General features: G+C 39.0%; 1 protein-coding gene across 2 annotated transcripts in view; it reads right to left on the reverse strand.

The window, feature by feature from the left end:
* The window catches only part of PLCB4 (phospholipase C beta 4), a 209,215-nt gene that overhangs the window by 116,382 nt on the left and 77,035 nt on the right, over nt 1-15,798 (reverse strand). The gene's annotated exons all lie outside the window — the stretch shown is intronic.

Genomic DNA, 15,798 nt, shown 5'->3' on the forward strand with positions numbered 1-15,798 from the left:
CAAGAGCTCCAGATGACTGATGGAAGAGAAAAACATTCCCATGGGAGATTTGTTCATGCATCTGCAGGAGAGACCTGCAGATCCCACTGGCACTATCCCAAAGTACAACAGATATCTGGACAAGTCTGGCAACCTGCAACCTACCTCACAGCACAGAGGGAGGTACCAAAACTGGACACCATCTGTATGAGCTTGCAAAGATATGTCAAATGTCTGCTGCACAATATAACAAACAGGATGTCTCAGAGAGGTCTCAGGTAGGATAATACTGAGAACATCAATTTTGGTGCACAGTGATCAATCATCATCTGCTCTCCCATGTACTACATTTGCAACAAGCGGCAGCACTGGACATCAGTAAAATAAGTGTAAAGCTGATATTCAGTGGATCAGTACAGTTTTGCATCTAATGGCCACTGAGGAAATGAACCGTTATGAGGCAACACTTAAGGAAGGGAAACCTTAAAGAAAAGGGCAAAACAAGGTGGTACAGTACTGACAAGATAATATCTAATGGCTAATGACTACCTCACTGTTAGAATAGCTGGTATTTTTTGTTTTAAATTACATGCATTTTTGAATGACAAATTTGAAACAAACTCTTGAGGCAATGAAGTTACTCAGTTTTCATCTACAAGCCGTTTCTGAATAGATGCACTGCTGGTTGGTGCTGCCCTTTACATGAGACACACTGTAGATTTATAAGAGACTGAAAAGAGGCAATGAACATGGCTGCTTAGCGAATGTTTACTGCTACTCAATAGGTATTGTCCCTTAGCAACCTCGGAACACACGTAAGTATTGTTAATGTCAAAAGACAAAAAGTACCACTGGACACAGATAAGCTGCTATCAGTTTTTCTCATTGATGACTGGGTGCAATCAAAAATCCAACTGGCAATCTGAATATGAAGATTTTATTGCTTCAGGCTAAACAATCCCAGTTCATTCAATCTTTCCTCTTTTCTCATACTCTAATCACCATCTCTCTCCTTTCAGCTCTGTCCAGGGACCACACTTCCTCTGAGGTTCTGTGCCCAACACTGGGTACCCCAACAAATCCTTCCTAGAATTTTGTTACCATAATCAATTAGGAAGCATACAAACTCCAGTAATTACCACGCATTCAGAAGTCATGGGGAGGACTATAATAAAAAAAACAATCCAAAACAAAACCAAAACAACAAAACCAAAACAGGTATGATTATTAGCTTTAGTACTGGACTTGCATTAAGCCCTGTCTTAATTTCTTGAAGACACCTAGAGAAGCTACATTCCCTTCAGACTCTTTGAAAACTCAGCAGTAGATATTAATTTAAGAATTCTGGCAAGTTCACAGTACTTTAAATGATTTTTTTCTTCCCTGAAATACAAGCAGTAATTAAAAATACCGATTTCCAGTATGACCTATAATCAGGAATTCAGATGTGCAGGCTCTGTCAGAAATGACAAAACACGCATGCTGTGACAGCTAAGATATCAGCACATGCTGGGCCAGCGGACAGAAGTAATCTCGAAAGGCCAGCATTCCAGCTTATGCAACTCAGCTGGGAATACTTTGCTTAAAGAATAAGCCATTGCAAGTTTGAAAGAAAACTGGTAAATGTTTTTGCTACAGTTTCCAGTTTACACAATTTTGAAATTCTTTTCTTTTTTAAATTTAGTCTAACTGATTTGAAATTAATTATTATAAAAGTAAGGATGCCCAAAAAATAGGAACACAATTATTTACATGCTGCAAAATACACTTAATTTTAGCTTAGTGCTGTTTAAAATAGAAAACAAACTAGGGACCAAAGCACTTTTCCACACAATCCTTATCATCATGTTTAGGTCACTGAAATAAATTATAATACTTGCATGAGATTTGCTACCTAAAATTTTCAATCCAACTTCAGCCTGGATTAAAAAGATGCAAGGAATTAAGGAAGAATGAGAACACATGAGCTTTTCAAGACAGATCTACATGTAGTCCCATCTAAACAAAGATGTGATTAGCAAGGTCCAACTATGACGTCAATACTACTAATACAAATAGTTCCAAAGGGTTAACTACACATATTACAGCTAGTTTCACTTAGCAACTACTCTGTGCCTTGAGGGCGGGGTATTCTGCTTATGCTGGTATTATGAGATTGATGTTGTTAAAATAAATTGAAATGGGGCCTTAATCCATGATTTTTGAAAGATGTAACAAAGGGAACCTCTACTAAGCAAAGAAACACATACAATACACTGATCTTCTGAACTTCCAAAACATAGTTTTGTTCCGTGTTTACCATTTTATAGAGAGAGAACACTATTGTTTAACTATTAAACATAATGAAAATGAAATCGATTTTCTCAATCTGAAATTGTGATATCTCTGGTCATTGAAACACTGTAATAAGATGACAGACAGGCAACCAACAACTTATAATTAGTTGATCTACAACTTCTTCTTGATTGCCAAGGCTTATTATAAGTAACATGTAGGCACTACTCCTTCCTGCCTGAGCCTTAAGGCATTTTTTTTTTAAATGGTATCTAAACAGCCAAAGAATGCAGCTACTGTTAAAGGAATCTTCAATGACATCAGCATGCTTCAGTTAATAGAACGAGCTGGCTAATACTTACCAGTGCTTACGCCTATATTTAGATTTATTTGATAGTTGCAGTAAAATTAATGAGTTAACACAATATATTGAGAGTGTTTCTAGGATTCGGACCCAACTACTGACAAGAAACAGAATCTCTTGACCAAATTCCTCTTCCTGTTAGCTTAAATCTGGCCACATCCCAAAACTTTTTGTGATTTAAGTAATATATACTCAGCCAGTCAAAATGTTCCTGCACCCTACATACAAACTCTTTCACAAGAATTTCAATGGGAGATTAAAGTACACTACTACTGTCTGTGACAGCAGCATGCATTTTAGAGTAAGCACAATGCAAAACTGAAAATCACAATGGAAGACAATCGCACTCATTTACTAATGTAACCGAGAACTCTATATAGTCTTTTTTTTTTTTAAGCATATGAATTTGCAAAAATTAAGATTCATATGATCATTTCACCTCAGTTTAATTAGCCTCCCAAGAGACTATCACATGCCTAACCAGTGCCAGCTATACTCCCTGATTCACAGTTCAAACGCTTATGTAAGATCATCTCTTTACTTCTGTGAGAGAGGAGGAAAGCCCGCATTACAGAGGGTAAAATTATATGATGCAGGGAAGGTGACAAATCTAGGTTTACCAACCCTTGAATTACACTGAATGGTTTTTAACTTGAACTCCTTTTGGAACACTGCCAAGGATCTAGTATCAAGGGATACTTTAGAGCAACATATTCTGCATGCAAAAGTGCCAAGAGAATATGTTAGAGAAATTAAATCATTCTGTTCCACTATTCAGCACTCACGGAAGTCTGAGCAGAGACTGGTAATTAGCTAATTTGCATGGACTCTGTGCAGAACAGTATTTAAAAGAATTCCAGCAGCATAATCTTTAAGGGGCAAGACAGCCTGGCCCAACAGGCTAGCTAGCTTGCATATCTTGTCATCCCTCTGTGTGAGGCAAGACAAGCCATTTTTAGCTGTACAAGGATGGGCGGGTAGATTTCTGAAAATAGCCACATCTGCAGTTTTACAGTTAAATATGTAATTTCCTCACAAAGAGTCTAATCAGACTCCCATTTAAGTGGGCTGCAAAAGCTGGATCAAGAGAAGCAATGGATCCAACCCTCATCCCAAATTCCCCGTAGCAAAATAGGTGGTGTTCTTGGGTTTATCCAACTATATTTGTGATTGTGACCGCGAAAAGTACCAGGGCAGTCAAAGCTGAACTTAGGAGGAGAACTGCTTTAGGTGTTGTGGAGCAGTACGCAGGCTCTATGGATGCTGTGATAGCCCTTGGAAACACCACAGACTTCTCTATTTATCTATTAAGGAACAGTAACCTCTAGCCCAATAATTCAGAATTATCAAGTACCAAGTACTGCTTGTTCATGACAACCTCATTTTCAGGGACGATTTACATTCCAACAGCAAACAGCATCTCCTGCAGGCAGAGCTGGAAGAAAGCGATCACCAGTGTGTATGCAGACCTGGGCCTGGGCCTCAGCAGCAGAGCTTCTAGCTTGCAGTGCTGGCGACCAGACCTCACATCAAATTAGAGGCCTGGTGAAATCTGATCCTCACTTCTCCATCACTCCTCAACACAGTGCAAGTCTCCCAGACAATGTTTTAACTACAAAGTCCTGGGTACTGTTTGGTAGGCACTGTGCTGACCACCTCAGAACAGATCTGCCCCCCAAAAGTTTTGCATTCAAAAGGACAGCACATTTTAACACTCCTCCTTCCCCTCTCCCCACTACCACCACCACTTTGACTTTGCTAACTTAACCACCAACTGGAAAAGAAGAAAGTGACCCTGCAATCCAAGGGACCTCTTATAGCTTATCTGTTGCTTTGATATTTTCTTTTAAAAGAAATGGGAGGTTGAAGCCAAAGCATTTCTTCCGTCAATTTTCTTTGAGAATGAGTATTTTGGAGTCATTTCCTACAGGTGGTAAATTATATCTCTACAGATTTTCAGATAGTGCAGGTGAGGGTTTTATTTTGAAATACAACAATTACCTTTCTTGTATATGACGTTTTATCTTCCCAAGCTCTAATTCTCCAGTTTTAGGCCAACTCCTTCTGAGGTTTGTAATGGCAAAATCATGATAAGTCAGGCATGAGACCTTAGCTACAACGAACTGTATTTTACATAGAGAAAGAGAACAGTTATAACTGCATGTACCTCTGTTTTTATTCTACTACGGATCTGCACATAGCTCTTCAATCACTGTGATATACTATCTGTCTATAAGCTGATCAATTCTGCATATACAACATGCATTTAAGAAGTAATACTCTTTCTGATGATACAGCTTCATATCCTGCTTATGGAACACTAGCCCAAAAGCTGTTTTCAAAGCTACACAAATATTACATCTAATCTACTACGCAAACATCTATTTTGGAATCTTGACAACAAGGAATTAACTTTTAATGCTTCCATAACATTTGCAAGTTGGAAAAAAAGAAAGAAATGTTCTGCGTCAACAGGATCCTCCTCTTCATGGAAATAAAATGCCAAAAATAAATATGGAATTCCCTCATGTGGCCCTGCTGTTTTCCTCACTGTTTTCCCATAGACTTCAAAAAAGAGAAATCTACACTTGGATTTTAAAGAAATAAAAAACTTATATTACGAAGACAAAAAAGAGCTATATATTTCTACCAGTTTTTAAGGTTTCAAATTATCTGCATGAGGTACACTGATAAAGCCAGTACAGCACTTGAGATGTAGTTTGCAGTGAGATGAAGTTCACGGATATTACCCAGTAACTTTAACTGAGAACAGCCGAAAAGAAAACAGACAAGCTTTGGACGCAGAAGCCGTATTTTTAGGACTGAAACAGAAATAGCAAAGTTGAAGCTAAATGCAGGTTAGATTTGAGCTTTTTTTGCCCTTGATCTTCTGCTGATCTTTCTGACAACGTTGCAGCCACACCTCACGGTCCCTAGGATGAAGGCGGCAATTCTCTAGAGCAATAATAACAGAGGCACAGAAGAATGTACTGGCTTAACTGCTGGGACTCTTCTATCATAAATCACAATTCCAACTTGACAGAAACTAATTTTCACTCATTATCACACATCACTAGGTAAGGCAGCTCTCCTCTCCTATTCCCAAGCTCTGTATGTGTAAACCCCTGGTGCCCTCTCTGCACCTTCCACACACTCCCCGAAACAACTCTCTCTTCTGCTTTTTCTCTCCTCTGTTCAGACATCCCCCAGCTCTTCATAGACTTCCTATTTTGCTGAATTGGCGAGTTCTCCTGCTGTTCTTCAAGCCACTTTATCTCCTTTCCAAACTCTCATACCCACCTCATTTCTTCTTCTCCTTTATCATCATACTTTCTTCATCCCTTGTCTCCTTTCTCCACATACAAAGTTGCTGATATCTTTCAAATTCTGACTCCATCATTTATTCCAATTTCTGTCTGCCATCCCCCTTTCATTTTTGACTGTCTGTGAGCCATTTAAAATTCATTTATCAGGCAGGGAGGCTCCTCTCGCAGGCAATGCCTACCAAGATTCAGTTCAAACCTGGTTCAATTTCCAGTTTGATTGCAGGTCCTGTGCCACCCCAGGCAACCCTGCTTATGCTGCAGTTCTACAGCAGAAATATAGAGTTAACATTTTCCTACCTCAATATTAGCACTGTGAGAATAAAGAGAGGGAGAGGCCACAGCATGCTCACTGCTCACAGATTCAAAATCTTTGGAGAATTTAGGTGTAAAACTCTTGAGTATACACGGAACTAGTCTAAAACTTTGTCAAACTTGGATGATTTTCTATGCAGAATGGACATCACTGACTCAATACCACTTTGACCACCTTATTGAGTACAAACTGTAAGAGTCAGAGACCGTTCATTCTGAATACTTTAGAGCACCTTCAAGGCTCTTACTATGGAACAAATTATAAAAGGTAACTTCTTTACTAACTTCAGGGCTTCTTCCCCCATGCAGAAGCAAAACACTCATTTTTATAAACTGAAGAACATACAGACACATCAGGTTTTTTTATGCTACTACATCAAAACACAAATCAAACAATATTTAATTAAAAATGCTTCTTTCTTAGGAGTATGTAAAGAACAGGTAACTTTGTAGTTTTTGCTATTCTTCCTGACGTAGGCCATATTAAAATCTTGGACTAAGTGAATTATTTGATCCTAAAAGTGAAAACTTCTGCAGCAAACAAACAGCATTATGGTGGCATAGCTAAGTTGATTAAAAAAACTCAGAGTATCAGATATGAACTTACAGGGCCCTGTTCTAAAATGATGGGATGGTTGAAGAGCATGGGATAAATGTTTGCATGTTGGCTGCACCTGCAAAACTCTGCATGCAGACATTCATGCTGAGGGTAAACAAGTAGTCAGCCATGCAGCTATTTGCAGAGTGTGCACTTACAAATGTCCATTTCCATATATAAATACTGGACTTCAAGGGCACAACATTCATGTCTCTAAAGTGAAAAACTGAAATTATGAGCCTCATACTGAAGACTGTCCATGCGAGACATCCAACACTAGAAGTCCTAGCTCTCGTTCCTATAGAATTAGAGCCCCTCCTTATTCCTGCCAACCAAGGTCTGACATGGCTACAGTTTAAGGCAGATGGTCTGATGTTTCTTTTTAGTTTGTGCTTTATGCATCTGCCTTTCCAGTACCAGTTTTTTGAGGTTATTGTACAAAATAAACTCCCTCTTGCTTCTTGGGGGAAAGGGAAATCAGTTTTTAAAAACAACAAGAAGCATTGAAGGATTTGCTAAATGTGGCCTAGGCAGAGGGTTCCCCCTCTTTTCTTCTTTTTCTGTCCAAGATTAGTTGTTCTCAACAGGTGTGGTGCCTCCCACTAGCAAACAGTCCACCAGTAGAGGTGTGAAGGTCAGTTCCTACAAAAGGCGCTGTCATTGTCAAAGCCGCTGGCATGATGGGCAAAGAAAATAGAAAAGGTGACAGGTCAGGAGAAAATAAGGAGGTGGAAACAGACCTCTGACTGTTCCTTTTGACAGCAAAATATCAAAAAAACAGCAATATTAAAAAAAAATGCTATGCTCTGCTGCAAGCTTAGTGATTCCTATCTCTGTATTTGTCAGGCCATTACTTTATATTTGGTCAAGTAAACTTTGTATTTGGTCAAGTAAACTCAGCATACCAAAACATTGCCAAACATGGTATGCTAGTAATAGAACCAAGCCAAAAGGCATTGTTTAAAGGGAGAAATTTAGATGGATGGGAGGATACTTGCATGTAAAATGTCAATCAGTTATGCAACCATCTGCATGACTCAGTAGACGTGAAAAATTATTCTCCTGAAAGAATGTGCTTAAAAACATATGGAACAATATTCTTTCTCCATAACTTTCCTCTACTCCACACTTCCTCTGTCCATTTAACAAACACAGAGGTGCTTCAACACTGTTATGGATTACAGAACATTTCATTAAACATTAATCTCTCACAGGAAATAACAAGGACAAGACTGCAGCCTGTAGCTGTTTCACCCAGGCTTCACTTCCCACACTGAGATAACTCCTGCCATCCAAGTATGAAACTCGCTAACCTGCTAAGCCCAGACCTGCACAAAGACTGTATTGCTTCATAAGACATAATCCCGTAACAGATTTTCCCTTTTTTTAAGTTAATACACAAAAGCTTTGGCCCTCCAGGTAATGGTCAGACACTTATAACAGCATAACCGTAAAACAGTCACATAGCATACGTTCATATTACACATATGGGGACAGATTTCCAAAATGGCTCAATATTTAAGGCTTCAAAAGAATTTCACTTGTTTTTAGGCTCATGAATGAAGTGTGTGAATTTTCAAGTGCTCGGCACCCAGTGAGAACAAACAGTCCTGTTCGTATCACTTGTACAGCAATTGGCCATTTCTCAGAGGACATTATCAAAAGCTGTTCCAGCTTTGTTCTTTTCAACAGCATTGCTGCCTAATAGCACCAAACATTTCCTGCAAAATAAAGATAGGCTTACTTAGCTTTTCAAAATAATCAATTTGAAAAACTGGGGCAGAGAACATGTGGAATGTATTAACTTGTCCTGATTTTCAGGAGGAACTGTCAGTTGGTTTGTACAAGAGTAGGCCATTCTCTCGCTGTGTAAGCTTTGCATTTCAGGAATTTAGAAACTGGCTTGGGGGAAAAATAATTCCTTTTCTGCTGAACTCAGACATAAAAGAATCCAAGTTCAGAGGTACTTTGCCACTTTGCTTTCTAAAAAATAAATTCTCTAAAATATGAGTACATTTTGATAATTTGTGCAAGTCATAAAAGCAAGTTAACATAGTCTGGTGCTTCCCTCTACACAAAAGATGTTTCTGTTACAATTACAGTTAAGAAACAAGAGCCAAGTATGGTGACTGAAGCATAGTAGATGCTCCAGAAAAGGCTGTTCTCTGTTTAACAATCTTCTGAGAAAAACAGGCAAAGGAGACACTTGACATTGTTTACCACCATTACCGTTATTCTGACTGTTCTTCAGTACATGTGCATGTATGCATGAGCACCTTTCTATAGGCAATGTTACAGAAGCAACAAATGGCTTAGTAATAAAACTTAAGCATAAAATCTTAAGACTTTTCCCCCCCAACTTCTCTTATTTTGAAGAAGTTTTTTCTTCTCCCATTTTCTGCTCAAAACTGAAAAATTGGCCAAATTTAAGTACTGCTTCTTGACTTTTATATTGGTAAACTTAACTTTACAAGAATCCCTCAAATAATGCATAGCAATACTGCAGCTGTGGAACTGAAAAAAAGTAATAATAGATAATAATAGGGAACCAGCACTGCTTGCAGAGCCTGCTTCCCATTCAGGAATTGATAAAAAGGTGCAAAATTTCAGTGCGATCGAGGCACCTTCAGATCTCCTAATCCTTCCCTTTGCAAAAACCCCATGCAAAAATGCTACGCCTTCACTACTGATTCCAACGCATTCAGTTCCTTGGTCAGTAATCTCTCCGCAGTGGAGTGGCATTTTAATCTTTACAAAACTGCAAGCAATGGTCACAGTTTTCAAATTCTTAAGGGACAAATTTTAGCTTTAAATTATGCCTCTGTTAAAATTTTGCATTTTTTCACTTTGCCACTGCTCCCCTCTCTTATGCCTACTATCCTTCGTGGCAGCTCCTAAGTTTCAGAAAACACAGCAGAGCTGTAACTTACTCTAGTTTTGATGCTCATGCATTGCAAATATACTCACAGGGAAACCTGGGCATCACCCTTAAGATAAGGCAATTCAGTGCAGACAGAAAACGCCAGCAAGTTTAATAAGGTAATATGAGAACACACAACATATGCAAGTAAAAAGAACAGCAATCAAAGCTAAAACAGATGGTATATGAGATGGTACTGAAATTACCACTTACAGCACTGAGGTAAACTGCAGGAAAACCACCACACTGCAAAGGCATTACTTCAGCTCATGTTCAGCACAAATCAAAAGCAAATTGCAATCCACTGAGAAAAAGTGCTTCACTATTCTACGAGTTTACAAAAATGCAAAGACTTCACTTCTCCACTATAACATTATAGCCTTGTTTTCTAGCAAACTGCACTCAGATGTTGCTCCTCTGACATCATTAATCTCCATGGAAACCTTAGTATGACTATTGGCCTGAAATAGGTTCTGTCATTCCAGATCAACTCAAAAGTAGTCCAGCAAAAGATCTTATATCTCATATTTTTTGGCTGTACGTTTTTACCACTGAGCACAGCTGAAGAGTTACAATTCCTGCGGCCGCTATGAAATAGAGCTTTCATTCCTAACAATCAGAACACACAATAGGTGAACTATTTTTCCAGTTGAGGCTAAGATACAGAGATTCAAAGATTACCTACTTCTACAGTAAGATGTAGACTTGAAAAAAAAACCCAAAAGATTTGTCTGTATTGAATGTTAGAAGATGATTAAAGCTAGGAGACCAGGCTCCTAAAAATCCACTATAACTCTGCACAGCATTATCCCCTTACAAGAAGGGAGCAGGGCAAAGCAAAGAGACCTTTCTAAAGGTATTTATTAAAATTTAGTTTTGGGCCATCAGGGAAATGCCCATTTTAAGTGGAGTGCAACCAGATGGGTCATGTGGGGTTTTTCTTTCTCCTTCTCCATACCAACGGAGCCACTCTCCGTGACTAACGTCCCCAGCACAGGGTGAAGGCAGTGACTCAGGGATGTTTTACCTAGCAAACAGGTCCTCTGCAAATAAGTTTTGTGCTGAATTAAACTGACAGAGACATAGACATATACTGAATGTCAGGAAAGCTGTTTTTTTGGCAAGAAGCCATGTACACAAATTGTTTCTACAAGGAAAATATACTGCCTGGGTGTATACAAATGCATAATATGTTATATATATACACAAATAATTAGACTTCTTATAAACCAAAATTGAGAAAGTAATCTGTAAAAAGGAGATTTGAGACTTGCATAGTTGCAAGTGTCACACTGAACTAAAACTTGTTTTCCAGAATGTAATTCATTGTTATGAATTTCCAGGGATAATTAACATAAATTGCCATATAAATTTTTCTGAGACACATGCAAGGAAAAAAAAGCAAAGACATACAGGCAAAAGAAAACAAGGGAAAAAATTTAAAGTAGTATATAAGGATTTGTACTTATTTCATTCATTTTCAGCAGTCCTAAAAGGAGTTACCTCCACTTACAGCTGCAAGTACTTAGACATTTCCAGAAAAAAACCTACCTTACTTCCTTAGGTCTGACCTTCCCAGCTTTAACTCTTACAAGTCATTCCCTGATCACAGTTTATTTCTGCTCTGGGCAGAAAACTTCTTTTGTAGTGTATTTGTCCACTTTCAAACCCAATGAAGTCCTGGGGCTCTCTGTATGGCTGGGTTTTTTTAGATACTATGGTAATATGGTAAAACAGAAATATCTTAATATCAGGTTGTTAACAGGCTCACTAACTTGAGTAACACTGCTGATTGCTAGTAACATCCAAGGTACACTGTCAAGCCTGGGGATTTTTGATTGCTTGCAGCATGTAGATGTGCACTGCACAAAACTGGCTGAACTTGGTAGATGACTTACTGATACCTTCAACATCTATGTTGAATTTACAAGTTCATTTGTTAATGAGTAAGCTGGCTAAGTGAAACACTAGAGACTCACAGTGTCTGTGTAGAGAAGTCCACATCAATTCATAAGGGGATACAAATATGCCCCTGACTGGGAGCTTTGCCGTGTTTTACAGGAAACCAATCCGAGAGATCACAGGCCTTGACTCTATGTCTTTGAATGGTAGGATATAGTCCTTGCTAGCAACAGTCTCTGGACAAGTCTCAGTTAATCATCAACAAGCCCTCTGCATGCTTCATAAGTGTCAGGCCCTTTGCATACCTACTCTTTTATGAGAGAAAGGGAAAGAGGATGGAAGGTATATACCTGATGAGTAAGACGCTGGACTGGGACCTTCAGCCAGTAACTGAGGTGTTCAAAGCCACAAGCTCTCTAATTTTGTCCCTTCTACAACTAACAGGCAGAAAATAACAAGGCAGCTGCATGGTGGCATCCTTATTACTGAAGTGCTGGGGAAAAGGAGTGAATTCATCAAAACCTAAAGACCGAATGATGCCAGTTTTCAAGCATGCATCTTTAGGGGGCACAGCAGGCTCTCACCTTTTTCTCACTGTGGAGGAACCAAATACACTCCCCTGTCTTTGTGCTCACTACTGATTACAGGGATAGCGTCAACAGGATGGCAACAAACAGAGCTTGTCTAATATGAGAAGAGAGGAAAGTGAATGCTAGACAGCAATGTCTTTTGCTCCCTCTGGGAGTTCCTTGTACTTTGGTGTATGCTGTGCCTTACACTTGCTAACAATGTAATGTCACCTGTGCAGTTTTGATTTTTGCCTGGAAAAGAAGAAAAGCAACAAAACACTGGATTTTAACTCTTAAAGAAGTATCCATCCAATAACACAATGATCATACAAATCCTGATCAAAGATTCTACCACCAATGGTGGCCGTGAGGTGATACCTATGAGAGTGTACCTGATCAGACCAAGCATGTAACTTGTAACTACACATTTCTCAGGGTATTCTTCTGCAGTTTGGTGCTCAGAAACTTTGAGCCATAAGAGGTATTTTTGTGTTAAACGGTTTTCTTGATGAGTTTTCCTTTCATGAGTTTGTATAATCAACTTATTAAATTCATAAGAACAAGCTCTAAATAACACAAAACCAAGCTAAAAGATATATAATCTAATCCGCTAATTCTGACTAAAATTCCACCTTTGGAACCCAGGCACGGACATCCAAGGAGAGACAGCAGAGGGATTGCTGCCTATGCCTATCTCTGTATCTTTGCGTCCAGGCCTCCCTTCATTGTTATGATGGCTTCAGAACTATGGAACCACAGTGCAACATGAGAATACAAAACCTTTCAACCAGAAGAATGACTCAGTAAATTAGGTTAGAACTAGAGCAATAAATTGCTGCTTGCGGTTTTTTCCCCCTAATTCTGCAAGTCTGGCCCACCTTCCTTCTCTCTGGCTCCCACCTCTGAGAGTAAGAAGTTATGAAGCCTTAATAACCCTGCTGCTAGCATGAAGGAGAAATTGCTTGGTTCCTTCTCCCAAAGAGGCTTTTATGAAACATTTAGACTTCACCAGCTCAGCAAACAGAATACAAAACACTGCCTGTAGCAGAGAACATCAAGGTATGACATACTTGAAAAAGAGAAAGAAAGGGCAAGTAATTTTTTTGTAGCAACTGATGTTAAATTTCACAAAGAAGGTACTCAAGTTTTTGTAACAAACAACATGTCCTGGTTCTTTTTGTTACTCATCCTCACCACAATAAAATGTCTCATTCTGGTCTTGTAACAATTAACTGTAACAAACAGAAGAAGCAGGGAGAAAAAAGAAAAAAATCCACAAAAGACAACTGAACTTCCAAGCATTTATGAAAGAGACTGAGGACCAAAAGAGGCAACATCTGACAAAAGGTGACATACGTATCCTTGCGAGGCAAAAGCTCTGGCTGTATCAGCAACCTGACATTGCTAGACAACTCACACTGAAGCACCAAGGGTGTATCAAAACAAGGAGTTTGTTAATTGCTGTAAAGTCACTGTGTCATTTTATTATACAAGAAGCACTAGACACAACAACAGCTGAAATGTTTTAAACAAACTGTATGTTTTAGAAATTGCTTATTGAATATGAGCTCTCATTCCCAGTATTTCCAGCAAGCTGCTGTGCTAAACAGATCTCATCCACTGTGCAATCTTGTGCACTTAACTAAAATAAAAGAAAGTTCTCTAATACCTGTTATTTCGAGGACCTCATGTACAGGTTTTTACTTTCAGGATTGCTGCGAAAAACCTATTTGACTCAAAGAAAGGTTCAAACAGGCTTCCAAGCCACACATTAAATATTCAAAGCCATCATAAGGCTTAATTACAGAATGCAAACGCAATTGATTAAGATGAGCCTTCATGGGTCACAGAATCTTATTAGAGGTTTAGCACTGCACTCCGATGCAGAAGTTTGTTTTGGTTTTAAATAAATACTTATTTATACTTCTTAAAGAGCACTTTAATTTAAAAGTAAGTCCAAATGTAACTGAATCTCTTTTGGTATTTTGAAGTTTAAATAATCAGAGATACATTTTCATTTAGGATATAAACACACACATATGGATCCATATGCACCAAACAACCATTGCAGCTCAGTAACAATACAAATGCTTTCTGAACTCCAGCACAGCCTGGATATTGTTGTTCTACCATAGCCAAATATTTCATTATCCACTTGATTTCTGAACAGCATGTATTCTCTCTGGCCCCATATGAATGCCAAAAAAGACTTCTGTTGCTGTTTGTCAGTTGCCATGCTATTGTCAACTATTTCACCGCCCCGGAATACAACATCCACCCACAATTTCTCAAGTTTGTATTAGTAAGCTCTGCCTAGCACTAGCTGTATTTCCAGGAAAATGGTAACATTTTTCAACTGTTCTAATCACTGATTTAAGCTTTAATAGTAACAAACAGATTCAGTTTAGGCATTATCAGTGACACTTGAATCACATGCAACAGCAAAAGGGAAAACCAAAATAGAGCACTACTCTGGTATATCCATGGAGAATATGGAGCTGGGAATATGAGATGGGGGAATGCTGTGTTGTTTGGCCTGGAGCTGAACCTATTTTATGGGTGAAAAAGGCAATTCCAGGTAATGCCTGTACCAACTAGTACTCCCTTTTCCCTCACTGCTGGGTATGTGTACACTTTTCTGCACAGTACTGATTGCAGAGAAAAAGATTGAAACAATCTCCATGGCCCACTACGAGATTCACTTGGGTGATCCAGAGCCCCTGGTGACACTGGTCCAGCAGATGAGAGCATTCAAGCAGACTAGCCACTCCGTAGTGACTGTTATACAGTTTATCACTGAACCTCATCCTAATTTCTCCAGGAGGATTTAATAGATTAATTAGAGACCATAGCAATGGGCTCACATAACACACAGATATGCATTAAGGAGCAAGACATTCAGATGCACCACAAGGAATGGTCTGGAGGAAATAGTTATTTTCCTTTGGGCTTGAAATCTTGGATATTCCGGATGAAAAAAAGTACTTCTAAATGTAGACCACTGATCCAATATTTCTTACTAGTCTGCAGGCTTTGCATCTCAACAGCTTCACCTGTTGCCAGTGTTGCATGACACTATCCATAGCAACAGAGTTCAAAATTCAATCATAAAGATGTCTCCCATTTAGTGAGAGCAAGAACTAAATAGAACATTTGGCTGATCTTTTTGTTGGCTTGGTTTTGTCATGACAATTACTGAGGTTAGTACGAACCAAACAAGAGCTAGGCAAGTGCAAAAGCTATGGTACGGTTCTGTTAAGCTGCCATTTGGGAGTGCTTCTGAAATCCTAATAGCTGCCTAGGCAGCCCTGCTGTACAGAAGTGTGTTTCTACCTGCTACTTCATGAAGTTCCTCTTCACAAGTTGGTCATCTACATGTCATGACCCCTGACTATTCCCTCACAAACTGAGCAGGCTTCATTGTGGAAATAATGCTACTAATAGCTATCTCAGAATTTACCAGTCACCAGATTTCCAGTGGCAACAACTCATGCCCCACATGCTAAGGCCGCTCCCCACTGTTCCCCAAGCTGCCTCCTCAATTAATAAAGCTG

The sequence above is a fragment of the Calonectris borealis genome, chromosome 3 (genome assembly GCF_964195595.1).
Source record: "Calonectris borealis chromosome 3, bCalBor7.hap1.2, whole genome shotgun sequence".
NCBI classification, from domain to species: Eukaryota; Metazoa; Chordata; class Aves; order Procellariiformes; family Procellariidae; genus Calonectris; species Calonectris borealis.